General features: G+C 34.9%; 1 long non-coding RNA gene across 1 annotated transcript in view; it reads right to left on the minus strand.

Annotated features, from left to right (window-relative positions):
• LOC121133727 overlaps positions 1–13,957 on the minus strand; it is a 28,622-nt gene extending 14,665 nt beyond the window's left edge. Inside the window, exons 1-2 of the long non-coding RNA XR_005870701.1 lie at positions 13,799–13,957; positions 12,462–12,566 (exon numbers count right to left, since the gene is read on the minus strand). This is a non-coding gene — a long non-coding RNA (uncharacterized LOC121133727). The remainder of the gene's footprint in view (positions 1–12,461; positions 12,567–13,798) is intronic.
• Positions 13,958–15,572: the final 1,615 nt, after the last annotated feature.

Below are 15,572 nucleotides of genomic sequence, written 5' to 3' on the forward strand. Positions count from 1 at the left end.
TGATTGAACTGTATGCACTATTTAGGATCTATATGATATTGCTATCAAACAAGTTGAACATATAAAATTATTAACTACGTATGAAGTTAAAGGGCACCTAAGAAGTTTCATTAACATATTTTAATATTGCAAATATTGATAACCATAGAAAGGGTTAAGGCACACTAATACTTAAGAGCTTGAGGATAATTCTTTTAGAATGAGTTTATTATCCTTTTGTTCCTGACTTCTATTGGATGGTTAACATTTCTTTTCTTTTTTCTGTATTTTTTTTCCTGTATCAGTCATAGCTCATTTCTGACCCACAAAGAATAAACACACTAGCAGTCCTTGTCCAGAACTAAGTTCAATGACACAGCTCAGAATCCAATTACCTGTTGGGGTTTAAAAGACAAGGACGTGATAAGTTTATTTTTAAAGGTTTGATTCTGAATGGCTGTCCTTTGAGTGACTCAGCCCAAAAACTTCTTATCAGATTTTCCAATCCAACAAACTCTTAGGAAAAATAAACAGTATGAGAAATTACTCTCTCACACTTAGCACCTGGGATGACTGTTTTCCAAATACTCTGTTCTTAAATGCATTCTTTTATATTCATTATTTAATCATGCCTAAAGGACAATTCTCCAGCACTGCATCTGTTTTATCCAGCTAACTCCATAAACTAAGCCCTAATAGAAAGTCTAGTCTGGAGTAACTGTAAATCATTTGGGCTTGGGCTTCAAACAGACGTATGTATCACTGTTTCACCAAAGATATTGAGACATGTATACAAAGAGTGTATATTATGATGTGTATAAAGTGTCAGAGGTTGGATGGAGACTATTGTTATAAACTGTCAGATATTAGATGTGATAACAAAATTTGAATATTTACCTAGTGTCCTTCGGCTTGCTGTGGGAAACTTTAATCAGAAAACATACAATGACGATCATCCTGGCTCATACTGTAAAGTTAACTGTGAGAGACTTGAGAGGGGTTAAGATGAAAAAAATAAACTCAGCGGTTTTCAGGCTCCAACATGGTAACGGGTAACCTGTAATTATTAGGTCATCACCAAACTCATTTTGTTTTTGAAGATTTAGAGACTTTTTAATCAAAATAGAATTCTATCATTTATTCCCCCTTTTCCTCCCTTCAGGTCTTCCCAGGTATGCTCTACCCTCCTGCCATCCCCATCAAGTTGATATCATATTTGATTATTGTATGTACACCAATACATAAATGCATCGTGCTAAGCCTGTTTATATTGCTTGTGTGTACAAACAAGTTTCTTCTCCAAGCAGTTGCCTATTGTTCTTTGTTTAAGGATGGGACTCCTTGAAACAAATTCCTTTTCATATTTACATGTCCTTTGATATGGGCATTTTTTAAAATTCCTGTTTATACAATCATCTCCAGGAGAGTGTGTTTCACAGTGGAATTCCATGTTGCTTTGTCTCTTAAAAATCTTTCAAACTCTTCTTCTGCTGTGTTCTCTGAGCCATTGATACAGGAAGTTTAATATAGATGTATCCTCTGGGAAGGGGATTTCCCCATTAATTTTTATCTACAAATTGAGTTCAGTTGCAGTGCCTGCAATGGGCATCATTTCCTGGACAGAAAGGCTTCTTTAATGAAGGCTGGTAGCCTCACTTACCTGAGTGTCAGGATAAGATTTAGAATGTAGTAAGAATTTATGCTGGTCTAGCAAATTGGCAGTAGCAGACTCTTTTGTAAGGTCCGTTAATTTGCTGGCACTGGGAGGCTGGCTAGGTTAACAGTAGTGGCCTGATTTACCTCGTGTTGAGTGGAATTAAGTCCAATTAGACAGCTGTTGGGTATTACTCTTGTATTAGTGCTATTAGTGGATATTGATAGCACAATACTTGAGATCACTTTTAGACCATAGATGGAACCCTTGGGAATGAAGACATGAAAAAGAAAGAGCTTGCTTGATTGGAAAGAGGTTAATAAATACGCAGAGCATAGTTCAAGTAAGAAATTAAAAAGCTGACTATGAAATGACAGGGAAAGTTTAATTGTTACTGATGAGATTTCTAAATTTGGTAAACAATTTTATTGCTTGACATTTCCTAGAAAGATATGGAAAAATGGTCCATTCATTTCGATAGGGCACCATCCACATATCCACAGAACAAAGAAACAAATCCATGTAAGTATAGCTTGGAGAACCAGTGAGTCAATTTGGTGTTGGTTATAGAAATATAGGTTACACCAAGGTTGATACATATTTGAAAAAGCCATCCTTCATGGGCCGCAACCAATCAAAGATGCATTCCTAGAGCTCTTTATCCAACCTGCATGTAGTTCCATCAGAATCTCATATACAGAGAACTTGGTTACAGCTTTTACATATATGAGGGTGGGGAGTCTTGTGAATTTTATAATTTTCTGAGCTCTGTGTGCTTCCTACAATTCTTTACTGTCTTGGGACACAACATACCTCTTCTTTTCAAAGGAAATATTTCCACTTGAAGGTAGTAGTTGAAAACAGTGCTCATATATCAGGGTGGAAGTTGACTACTGTATTCAAATGACATTTTAGGTAGCACATTCAGCAATGAAAATAGCAAGACAATCTAGTGTGTAATAACATTGAACAAACACAGGTATGGGAATCACTCTAGCATTGTTCTTCTTGTTCAGATTCACTTTGGCTGGCAGGAATCTAGGAATTCTAGAGATTCCTCCCTCTATTTCTGTGAAGAATATTTAGTAGAATTTTTTTTTACTGGCATTGAATTGGTTCCATATATTGCCTTTGGTATCATGGTCATTTTGCAATAGTGATTTTATCAATCTATGTCTTTTCATTTAATATCTTCTTCAACACACACACACACACAAACACACAAACTAAAGAGAAATACATTGACATTACAGCAATATTATTAAAAATTCTGACAAGCAATGAGGTTTTTTTTAAACATCTATTATCTGGTGATTACTTTGTGATAGTTTCTCAAAGACAATGCAAACTGCAATAATGCAAGACATCTTTTAGGTCCTTAAATTTGCTCACATGTGAGGAAATAAAACACATGTTGGGAACTGTAGTAATTTTGAAACCTCAGAAGAAAATTCATATAATACACTAATCAAATGGGGAACTCTCAAAATCACCTACAATTTTTATAAAGTATCATTTTATATTTTTGGTGATGTTTTATTTGCATGAGAATTTGCACTTTTTTTTGAGACAGGGTTTCTCTGTATTGTTTTGGATGTTGTCTTGGAACTAGCTCTGTAGACCAGGCTGTCCATGAACTTACAGAACCCACCTGCCTCTGCTTCCTGAGTGCTGGTATAAAGGCATGCACCACCAACGCCCAGCTGGGAAGTTGCACCTCTATATATGATATTGAATTTGTACTTTCTTTGGTCACCTTTGATTATTACTTCATCTTTTCGATTTATGAGTTTTAAAATGTTAAAAATATGACAAAATTCCTGACTGTGAATGAGAAGCCATCCTTTTAGATACACTTTGAGGAATGTTCCCATGAATAAAGCATTAGATTTTTGTTGTTGTTTCTAATTTGTGCTTTTGACCCATTGTTTTCTAATGTTTTGGGATCAGGGAACTCAGAGCTTTTTAAATATTGCAAAGTTCCCTAGAGAACAGTGTTTTTTTTTCTCTCATTTCTGCAAGTGGGGAGGGTTCTTAACTAAGTCAACATAACATAACACTTGGCAATAAACTCAGAAAGTCATAAAGATGCTTAATTTAAAATTCTTTCAATCTGATGCATTCAGTGTTTTTAAATAAAAGCAAACTCACACAACAAAATGGAGCTACTTGATTGAAGAGCTAGGGATTGTTGTCAGTGGGTATGCTACTGGCTATTGAGGGTGTGAAAGGCAAAAATTATTTTAGTATTCTTAACTAAATCTGAACAAAAAGAATTTTGAATATTTGCCTCAGAAAGCAATGGTAGGTATTGAAGTAAATAAATATGTTCAATGTGTTATATATGTGTGTGTGCTCATGTCCTGTTTTATATTAGTTAAAGTACATTTAATATATGATGAATAACAAGATGTCTGTATTTGTTTCAACATTCTTGAATCTTGATTGGATGTGGGTTTATTGCCATATGTCCTCTTTTTAATTTATTTTATTATTATTAAAATACAATTATTATATCATTTCACTTCCATTTCTTCCTAATAAACCCTGCCATGTTCACCTCTTTAAGTTAATTCAAATTCATGTTCTTTTATTTCATGAATTGTTGTCATATAAATTCATCTAAATTCTTATATACAACCTCTTTCCAAGGCTGACCAAATAATAGTGGATATCCAATTGGTGTGCACTTATCTGGGAAAACTGTATCCCACCTTCTCAGCATTCCTTAGAAGTCCATAGCGCTCTCTCTCTTTCTCTCTCTCTCTCTCTCTCTCTCTCTCTCTCTCTCTCTCTCTCTCTCTCTCTCTCTCTCTCTCCTTCTCCTCTTATCTCTCCCATCTCTTCATATTTATTCCTCATTACTGTCATCACATAATTTTAATCATTCTTAACATTCACCAAACAAATTTTGCATGTACCTAGTTTAATTTAGTTAAAATTCGTATGTATCAAGGTAGGAACAAACAAAGTCTCAGTGAAATTCCTCTAGACATATTCATTTATGAACAAAAAGATCGATATCCAATTCAAACTACCTTCCAGTGACAGCTTTTCACAACATAATTAGAAAGTGGCAAAATATTCCCTGGCTTCCAGTTGGAGCTAGTGTCCTTCTAGTCATTTGCTTACCTTGTACTCACAATGCTTTCAACATTTTTCACTGATTAGGAATGTTGATTCCAAGGGGCTCAGCATTCATTTATAAATAAAACTTCTAGATACAGGGAAGTTTTCCAGTTGATAATAATTTTCTCTATAAAGAGGCAATGAGGAGACTTGTTGTTTTGGCTATAGAAGTTTTTTTTCTTTTCAAGATAGTGTTTTTCTGTTACGGCTCTGGATGTCCTAGAACTTACTTTGTAGACCAGGCTGGCCTCTAACTCAGAGATTTACCAGCTTCTGCCTCCCGAGTGCTGGGGTTCAAGGGAACTGCCACCACTGTATGGCATTGGTTACAGAAGTCTTGAGGATAAGTTGTTTCTCTTTATATTTAAAATAAGAAACGACTATAAACTATTATATTAATACAGCTAAAGTCTATTATTCAGTTGTTATTAGATCAGTTATTAGTTTTTATAAGACCAGTTTCATACTTATTCCTATTAATAGAAGAAGCAGAAATTATTGGAAAATTGTTAATTAAGAGACTGTATGATTTTCAAATTTAATTTTGATGAATAATTAAAATGTATAATTTATTCATGCAGATACAACAAATATATTTGTGAAATGTAAGTTTAACTTATTATAATATGGAGAAATATATAATATATTTATTTCATTTGAATGTATCATTAAAGTTAAAGGTTTCTTGATATGAATTTTTGGGCATTTAATATTTTCAATTATGTATTTCTGTAGGGGTCATTTCTATAAACTATCTTTACTTTCTCATTCTTTACTCTTTTTTTCTTTCCTTGCCTCCTCCATTCTCTTTTCTTCGTTCTTTTGCATTATTCCACTTCCCCAATGCTCTTACAAGTTCCCATTCTTTGGTTTTCAGTATGCCTGGAACTCCTGTGACTATTAGTGCTATATTTATGAACAATGATATATAGAGGAAGGAAAAGAAACTCAGCTCAAAGGCCCAGAAAAGGTTTTCAACAAACAATACAAGAAAATTTACCTAACCTTATGAAGGAAATGTATATAAACGTACAATACAAGAAGTATAAAGAACACTAAATAGGATCAGAAAAGATGGTCCTATTCCCATATAATAATCAATACACCAACATACTGAAGAAAGAAAAAATATCAAATTTGCTAGGGGAAAAGAACAAATAACACAGGAAAGCAGAAATATTTTAATTACACCTGACTTCTCAATGGAGATACTAAAGGCAGTAAGGGCTTAGAAAGACACCCTGAAGACTCTAGGATATCACAGATGCCATAATACTATACTCAGCAAAGCTCTTAATCATCATAAATGGAGAAAGTAAGATAATTCATCATAAAGACTAAGTTAAACAATATGCGTCTACAAATACAGTCCTGTAGACGGTGCTAGAGTAACAACTCCAAACAAAGGAGGCTTACTCCACCTGTGAAAATACAGAACTAAATAATCTCACATTAGCAAAATTAAAAGAAGGGAAGTGCATGCACATACACACACACACACACACACACACACACACACACAAATTGAAACATATAACCACCCACCAACATCAACACCACCACCAACAAAACCATGGGAATCAACAATCATTGTTTTTGATCTCTCTCATTATCAATGCTCTCAATTTCCCAATAAAAAGACACAGAATAACAGACTGGATGTGAAAACAGGATTCATCCTGCTGCTACATACAAGAAGCACTCATCAACATCAAGGATAAATATTGCACTAGAGTAAAGGGTAGGAAAAACATATTTCAAGCAAATGGACCTATAAATCAAACAGCTTTAGCACATTCATACCTAACAAAATAGGTTTCAAGCCAAAACCAATCAAAAGAAATAGGAAAGGACACTACATATTCATCAAAGGAAAAATCCTCCAAGATGGTATTTCAACTTTTAACATCTATGCTCCAAACACAAAAGGCACCCCAAATCCATTACTCCTTCATGCTTAAAGTCTAAGCCTACATAGTGGGAAAATTTTAACCAACTTCACATTCAACAGAAGACTAGTGTCCAATGAACTAATTATCAAAAATAAAAACCCACAAAACAATCCAAATAAAAAAAGGTATATACCTAAACAAAGAATTCTCAATAGAGGAACATCCAATGGCTGAAGAACATGCAAATGAATGTTCAGCATCCTTAGCCAACAGGAAAATGCAAACCAAAGCTACTTTGAATTCCATCTTATACCTGTCACCATTTCTGGTGAGAGTGCAAACTTATACAGCCCCTGTGGCAGTCAATACAGAGTTCTTTCAGAATGTTGGGAGTCAATCCACATCCATCTGTTGGGGAGATAGGAGGAAGGGAGGAAGGCAGAGCTGGAGTTGGAATGTTAAAAAAAAAGATTCAGCTGTACCACTCCTTCACATATATTCACAAGACACTCCACCCTGCAGCAAGAACACTTGCTACACCACATCCTATGAGGTTTTATTCACGTCCTTGCGGCTATTTTCATAAAAGCCAGAAACTGGAAATAAGTCTATACATCAGTACCTTTTTGCAGTGGTCATCACATAGTCTTTCTCTTCCAGCAGATGGAACAGATGCAGAGACCCATAATCAGGTGTTGTTATGTAGAGAAAGAGTCTAAACGGGAGATCTCCATCTTCCCTCAGAGTTTACAGACTCCAATATAGGAAGAGGAAGATTATATGAAGCAGAGTGGACCGTGGTCACTAGGAGAGAGGCTCTGCGACCCGAATAAGGAAGGTGCACATGAGAAAAAAGAGAATAAAGCAGCATCTGGATATCCTACACAGCTCGTACCAGGTCCTCTGCATGCATGTGATGGCTTGCAGTTGAGTGTTTTGACGAAACTCCTGACTTTGAGAATGGGTGTGTCTCTTCTCTTGGACCTGCTCTTGGGACTCCTTTCCTCCTGGTGGGTTGATGTGTCAAACTTCAATACGATAATTTCTGTTTCATCTTATTATATGTTTTTCATGATTGTTTGTTTTCTTTTTTTAGGCCTGTTCTTTACTAATGAGATACAGGGGGTGAGTGGATCTATAGTGGGGTGGAAGAGGAGAAGAAACGAGAGGAAAACGAGGGTAAATAATAATAAGAATATTGCATAAGATAAGAACAAGTTTTCAATAACAAATCTAAAATGTTAATTTATAAACCACAGCTGACTCTTTAATTAATTAATGTACTATTCATAGTCAGATTTACAAGGCAGAGTTTCTCTGTGTATCTCTGTAGACCAAGCTGACCTTGAACTCAAAGAGATCCACCTCCCTCTGCCTCCCTAGTACTGGGATTAAAGGAATGAGCCACCACTGCCCAGCTAAGGCTACCGTCTTTATGGTAACATTTATTGGACATTGTGAAACAGGAAAAAATAAAATTTCATAAAAAGAATAGTCATGTATTGCTTATAAAAGTGAATCAAGGACTTGTTTTCAGGAAAATTAAAGTTTCTTCATGAATGTGTTCTGAAATATCAAACGCTTTAATCTGCCAAAAACCATACAGTCAATTTTATTATATTAATTATTCAACCAATCATGCTTGAATTAAGGTTTTCCAAAGTTGGACCTCCATGTAAAAACATCTTAAAGACCATGGTGCGGATTGGATAGAACTACCAAAAATGAGAATGCATTTCAAATCTTGAACCAATGAATTTTCTAATGCACTTGCATTGGGAATACTTGCAAATGTGCTAATCTTTCCCTGATTTGCATCATTAATTATAGTTTTGGTTTTGGATTAAGCAAGCTTTTTTTTCCAATTTTGGGTTGATATTTAGTTTATAGTTTCCTCTGCATCCTGTTAACTTGAAATGTTCTTCTGTACAAAATTAAAGTGTTAAGCAAGCCTTCAATTTGTTGGATGAATCAACTTTTCGTTAGTGTGATCTCTGTTGCCTTGATGAATATCATGACCAAAGTCAACTTGAGAAGGTATCACTTTCTTTTCTTTTATAGCACCAAGGTCACAATGTGTCACTGATGGAAGTCAGGGCAAGAACTGCAGCAGGAACCTGGAGACAGGACCTCAATGGAAGCTGTGTGCTTACTTCCTCCCTGTTTCTCAATGTACTTTCTTATACTGCCAAGCTGCCCAGAGATGGAATCAATTCCATAGGCTAGAACCTTCCTTTTGAATTATTAATAGAGAAAATGTCCTACAGACTTACCTATAGTCAATCTGATGGAGACATCCTCTCACCAAAAGTTTTTTTTCCCAGATAACTACCTTGTGACATGTTGATAAAACTTCAAAAAGGACACCGCTTGACACATACAATTTGGTTTATATTTTATTTGACTTTAATTCATGTATAGTTTTTTCATTTATATCATTAACTATGATTTTAATCTCTACTTGTTTTTAACTCATTATTATTCCAGAGAGATGATAAACATTGCTGAGTTTAGCTACCAATTATTGATGAACCCAGTTCATACCTTGAAAACCACCAAGGAACTGCCTTCATGGATAAACAAATACAATACAAATACAATGGACACCAGGTGACACCATTACTGAAACATCTCTAAGGCTTTGCTTCTTGTCTTTGGGTGTGGATTCTTGGGAAATTTGTGCATGAAGATTGTCTAAACCAGAATCTCAGGCAGTTTCCTTTAAGATTGAGTCTCCTAGTAATGTCAGACGTTATACCCAGAAAGTCACACCAACATGATGACTTTAGCATGGGCTGAACAAGACATGCCAAAGTAGGTGGAGTAAAGGCCAAGAGTAGTCAACTATACTCCAAGGAATGCTGGGAGTGGGGAAAATGGTCCTTCTCAAGAAGGAGCACACCAAGTGGTTCCAAGCAATGTGTCAATCCTGAAAACACACACGAGTAACATTGCACAGGCTGATCAAGTTACATGCATTTGAAGAGAGCAAGAAGGGTATATGGGAGGGAAGAAAGGGAAAGGTTAAGTGTAAAAATTATATTTTAATTTCAAAAATAGAAGAATAATAATTAACCATATAAAGGAATCTCCAGTTACCTGATATTTGTGGTGTTGTTGCATTACACGTTTTCTGTAAGCATAGGGTAATACTATGCATGTGTATTATATACTTGCCTTGTTCATTGTAGATTGTGAAATCTGCTCATTAATATCTCAATAAACAAATAGCAGTCAGTTATGTATCTTAAATTACTCTGAAATTCGGCAGTCAAGTTATAATTTCTACGTGTACAATGAAATGAATGTTTTAATGGGTGTGTGTATATTATAGAGTACTGAAAAATCACAGAAAAAGATAACTTTTCTTGCATTCCATTAAGTGACATTTCTAAAACATATGTCACAACAGAACTATTGTAATAGGCACTTACTGAAGAGTTTAAATCTAGGTGTGATACAAAGCCCAGTGACATTACTTTTTACTTATGTTAACTTTTTTAGTTTATTCAATAAGGGGAAGAATTATTTAATTTTCTGTTTCAGAATCACTTAGTGCTTGTAAACTACTATGTTGCTGTTTCAGTTTTGATAGATTTGCAGTTCTTAAATTTCACTTGGTAAGAAGTTGGACTGAATCCCCAAATGTCAGCAAAACCTGTCAAGTTTTTCAGAACTTTGGATTGAAAAAAGTAAGTCAGAAATTTTTCATGCCAAATTGGAAAAGTAAAAAAATAGCCCAAGGGCAGTAAAACCCTTAACTAAAGGAATAGTTGGAGGACTCATCACAAAATTTGTGACAATACCAGGCTATGCACTAAGTACACAGATTACTAATTTCCTAATACTAGAAAACAATGCCACAGATTTTATGCTCTCTTTTCATGGCACTGTTACCTGAATTTTCAACTGCCATTGATAAAGAGCATAATGAAACCTGTGTCACAGATTATACCTACTTCTTTTCCACAAGCAAGCTATGGTGGATTGAATGAAAATACCTTTATTAGGATCATTAGGAATGATTAGTTGATGTGGCGTTGATGAAGGAGGTATTTCACAGGGGGATCAGAGTTGAAGTATCAGAATCCTTTGTCACCAGGGAGTTTATTGTTTATTTTGTGTCTTCTGGTAATATCAGATGGAATGCCCATAAACTCTCGGCAACATGACTCCCTAAATGTGACCTGAACAAGGAAAAAACCAATTGACATGCCAATAAAAGGCCAAGAACAGACATGAACAAGAAAACGCCATGAAAAGTCTCAATATTACACAAAAGATAGGAAAATGAGGAAATTAGAAACAGGACAGGTGGCGTTCCCCAAGGAAGAGCTCATCAATGGTTTGTCCACTGCCAGATGGTCATTCCTGAAAATATACCTACAAGTAATGTCATACAGATTCAGCAGATTTTATTGTGAATTATGTATATGAAATATATTTAATGTAATCAGGAGTAATGAAGAAAGAAGCCATGAATTTGCAAGAGAACAGAGAAGACTATGTGGGAGGCCTTGGATGGATAAAACACGAGGGAGAAAGGATGTAATAATAATTTCAACAACAAGACCATGCACTGCAATTTTCCCTTCCCTTTCTGGCTCAGTGGATCAGTTTGTAAGTTCATAGCCACTGCTCCAGCCCAGGGACTGCCTGTGTGATGTCATACTCATGCATCCTGATGATCATGGACTCTACCCCTTGAGAAATGTGATCCCCAATAAAAAGGCTTTTATCCTAAGTTGCTTTGGCCATTTTTGTAACATCAATAAAAAATAAATAAGACAAAATAAATAAGAAACTCTTTGATAATTTTCACAAAATTTTCAGTTCTTAGCTCAATTTTAAAATGATTTATGGTTCAGTCAATATAATCAGGAGTCTTAATTTATGGAATAGCATCATACAAAATAGTCACAACTAATATTTTTCATCCAGTTGAGTGATTTTAAATAAACATCCTTGATTTACCATTTGAGAACTCATAACAAAGATTATTTAAAAGAAGGAATAAAAACTCATCTTCAAAATAACATTTTATACCTTGATTGACAACAGTCTGAAATTATGAAAACTTAAATTTAGATTTTAATATTATATAATTTTATATCACAGGTACATATTTCAATGCTGTTTATATGTTAGATGATTTCAGTGTACAAGTAAAAAGTGTGCTTCATTTCATGTTTCAGGGTTATATCCTATGTCATTTACTTTCTAATTTCCTAATTTAGCATTTTGCTGGGAAGGACAGGGTACATTGGTCAAGAAGTCAGCTGACTCACCTCTACCCCCAGATATTAAAGTATAACTGCATTATTAATTATTATATAACACTTTCTAATGTTAGTTCCATACTTCCATTAATAAAACTTATTCTTTACTTAATGCTGGTGAAGATGTGGAGCAAGGAGACTATGACTCAATTTCTGGTGTGAATACAAACTTGCACAGCCACTGTGACTATCAATATGGAGGTTCCTCATAAAGTTGGTAATTGATTCACCTGAAGACCCAGCTATACCACTCTTAGGCATATACCCAAAGGATGTGCCACCATACCACAAAGGACACTTGCTCTACAATGTTCATAGCAGCTTTGTTCATAACAGCCAGAAAGGAACAGCCTAGACCTCCCTCAATAGAGGAATCGATAAAGAAAATTGCTATATTTATACAAGGGAGTAGTACTTACCTGTTAAAAAGCAATGGCATGAAATTGGCAAGTAAATGGGTAGAACTAGCAAAAATCATCCTGAGTGAGGTAATCAAGACCCAGAAAGACAAACATGGTACGCACTCACTTATAAATGTATATTAGCTGTCCATCAAAGATAACGATGTCAGGATCCACAGTTCCAGAGAGGCTATGGAACGAGGAATGCTCAAAACAGGACATTTGGATCTCCCTGGGAAGGGGAAACAGAATAGATTTCCTGGGTAGACTGTGGCAGTTGAGGATGGGAACAGAAGGGATCAAGCTTATGTGTCAGGTGGGGAAATAGAACAGGAGAAACTGGAGGAGATGGCTGGGAAGGGGGCAGCATTTCATTGTGAGGTAGAAATCTCATGCAAAGAAATGGCAGACGAGCGGGAGGTAAGTAAATTTGTAGGGAGTGATTTTACGCATCCATAAGCGCTGACCACTCCTGTGTGGGTGTGTTCACGGGTACAAAGACCGTAAGGTGGTAAATGCAGCTAGGGGTAGGGGATGCTCCCTCTTTGGGTTTCGGTTTCCGACTGGAGAACAGCATGTGGACCAGCTTTATTGGGTTTTCATGTAAGTGATTTCTCTTTCAATAAATATCATAGGACATCCCTAAATTTGTGTAGTTTAATATTTCTGCTTCAAAGAACATTATAGCCTTGATGTGTACTACAAAATATTATTCCAACTCATACTATATGGTAGTAGATGATATGATACAATGATTTAAATGTAAAAATCATAAAGTAGTTTAAGCATCCCTGATATATTATCATATATTAAAGAAATATTTTCATTATAATACTTGCTTATATGAATAGTTTATATATCTTCTTAAACAAATAATAAGGCTCACATGATAAACAAAATACTTAAAGAGATGTCAACTAGGAGGTATATTTTACAATCAATGTATTAGAAGCAATGTAGCAGCTTTGGAACCAAGTTTCAAGCATTCATGTGTGTGTATATTCATTTTTTCCCAACAGTACTATTTATTTCACAATTAGTTACATACTTGTATACACACACACACACACACACACACACTGTGCAAACCATCATATCTTGGCCCAACTACTCTTGAAAAAGATGCCTGGGTGGAATGGTTGTTATGTCCAGCATCACTCCACTGAACAAAACTGGTTTTCTATCTCTAAACAGGTATAAATGACAGTGTTAGTGATTAACCTTTACCCTAGTGGCTAGGTTTTCATTGATTCATTAACTCAATCATTTATCCATTGCTTTTTAAGGATGACAAAAGAAAATATAATAAGATGAAAGAAAACCTACCACATCATGTTGGGCAAGATAAACCAATAGAAGGAAAAGAGTATCAAATGAGGCCTAAGAATCAAAGACCCACTCATTCACGCAAGCAGGAATTCCAGAAAACACTACACTGGAAGCCATAATGAAAGCAGAGAGTACCTGGTGCAGACTCCTGCAGGTGCTATGAATGCTGCTTCAGTCTCTGAAAGTTCATATAAACTTTGCTTGTGTTGGTTTGGAAACCCATGCCCTCTTGGTGTCCTCCATGCCCTCTAGCTCCTATACTGTTTCTGCCTCCTCTTCTGTGGTGCTACCTGAGCTCTGAGGAGAGGGATTTAGTGGAGACAACAATTAACATACATGTTCTAACTGCATTTTAAAGTTAACAAAGTATTTATGTAATTATTGAAAACATTCTAAATTGATTGATTGACTACAAGCTTGAACCACCATGATGGGTCTATTATATTTCTAGAATAAATACATCAACTTATAATGAAAAGAAAACCATAACATTTTGTTTACTGGGCTGAGATCTGAAATGATAAAGAAATACCATTGGGGCTGTCTGTCACCTGAACAGAGAAAACAAAACTTACAAAGAAAGAGAGAGAATACCAGGATTAACTGCATATCATTTCTCTTTTTTATATTTTCAAGCTTCTTATATTAATTATTCTCAAATCTCCAGACAGTCCAGCTACTCAGATGCACATCACGAACTCTGCTTATCAAACATTCACCTTACCAAGTCATCATTAATTAATGCAACCATAATTAGGAAGACCCTTATTAGTATGTCAGTACAGGATGGGCAAAAGTGCAATAAAGGGAATCAGGTGTTAACTAAGCTTAAGATATCAGTGTTAGTATCATGGGAGATTAAGAAAACTTGAGTTTGGTTGCCATAATACCAAAGCAAGTGCAAGTGCCTTCAGGAAAAATGAAGGGTTGTATGAAACCTATTTCTTAGTCTTCATCTTCATAATGATTGCTTAGTATAGGTGGTAAAATTACCTGAAGTTGGGGGAAAGAAGTAGAAAAAAAAGTCTGGAGATTTCAGTGGACATAAAATATTATGAGTCTTAGCAATGCTAACAGACACTTAAGAGGCCCAAGGATAGATGAACAAGTTTCTTAGAAAGTCACTAGCTTGGTCATGAGACAAAATAAGGTACAAAATAGACTCTACTCTGCTCTACATGAAAAGCCTTAAATTATACTTTTATAATTTAAACTATATAATTTTTATAATTATATCTAAGAGAAAATCTCAAGAACACAAGTAATATTGCAAAATGAATCATGTAAAATCAGATGTTTTATAAGTAAAAAATTAATTTCAGCTTCAGAAAAGTAAAAGTAAAATTACATTAACAAATAAAGTATAAATTTATTTTTAAAAATCACAAAAATGATTAAAAGAAAAAAATAAAATAATACAAACAATTCAAAATGTTTTTCCAAGTAACTAGGAAAACATTCAAAAAACATATATTCTTTTTGTATTGCTACTGGTGCAATTTACTCTGGATGAAATGAGTTAAAACAACATGTTTATTCTATAATAGTTCTAGAAATCCACATCTTAAATATCTCTTCTAATTGTTCAGATTGAATCTTATAGGAATAAAGTCAATGCTAAGAAGAAACTTTTTCCAACAGCAATTTCTAGGAATTTTTCTTCAATGTTTACAGTTGCCAGGGGTTACTTATGCCCTGTCTTCCATCTTGCAGTCTAATTTTTAAGCCTTAGACCTGATCCTTCTTTGTAAGGATGCTCATGTTGACAATGATCTCTTCTAGAAATCTGACACATTTTTCCATCATAAGATCTTTAATTGAGTCAAACTGCAAATTTCTTTTTGCCAGATAACATCGTCAATAATTCCTATTATTAAATGTGGGTGTTTTGAAGAATATTAGTCTATCA

Source organism: Mesocricetus auratus, unplaced genomic scaffold, assembly GCF_017639785.1.
Source record: "Mesocricetus auratus isolate SY011 unplaced genomic scaffold, BCM_Maur_2.0 Super-Scaffold_100023, whole genome shotgun sequence".
Lineage (NCBI taxonomy): Eukaryota > Metazoa > Chordata > Mammalia > Rodentia > Cricetidae > Mesocricetus > Mesocricetus auratus.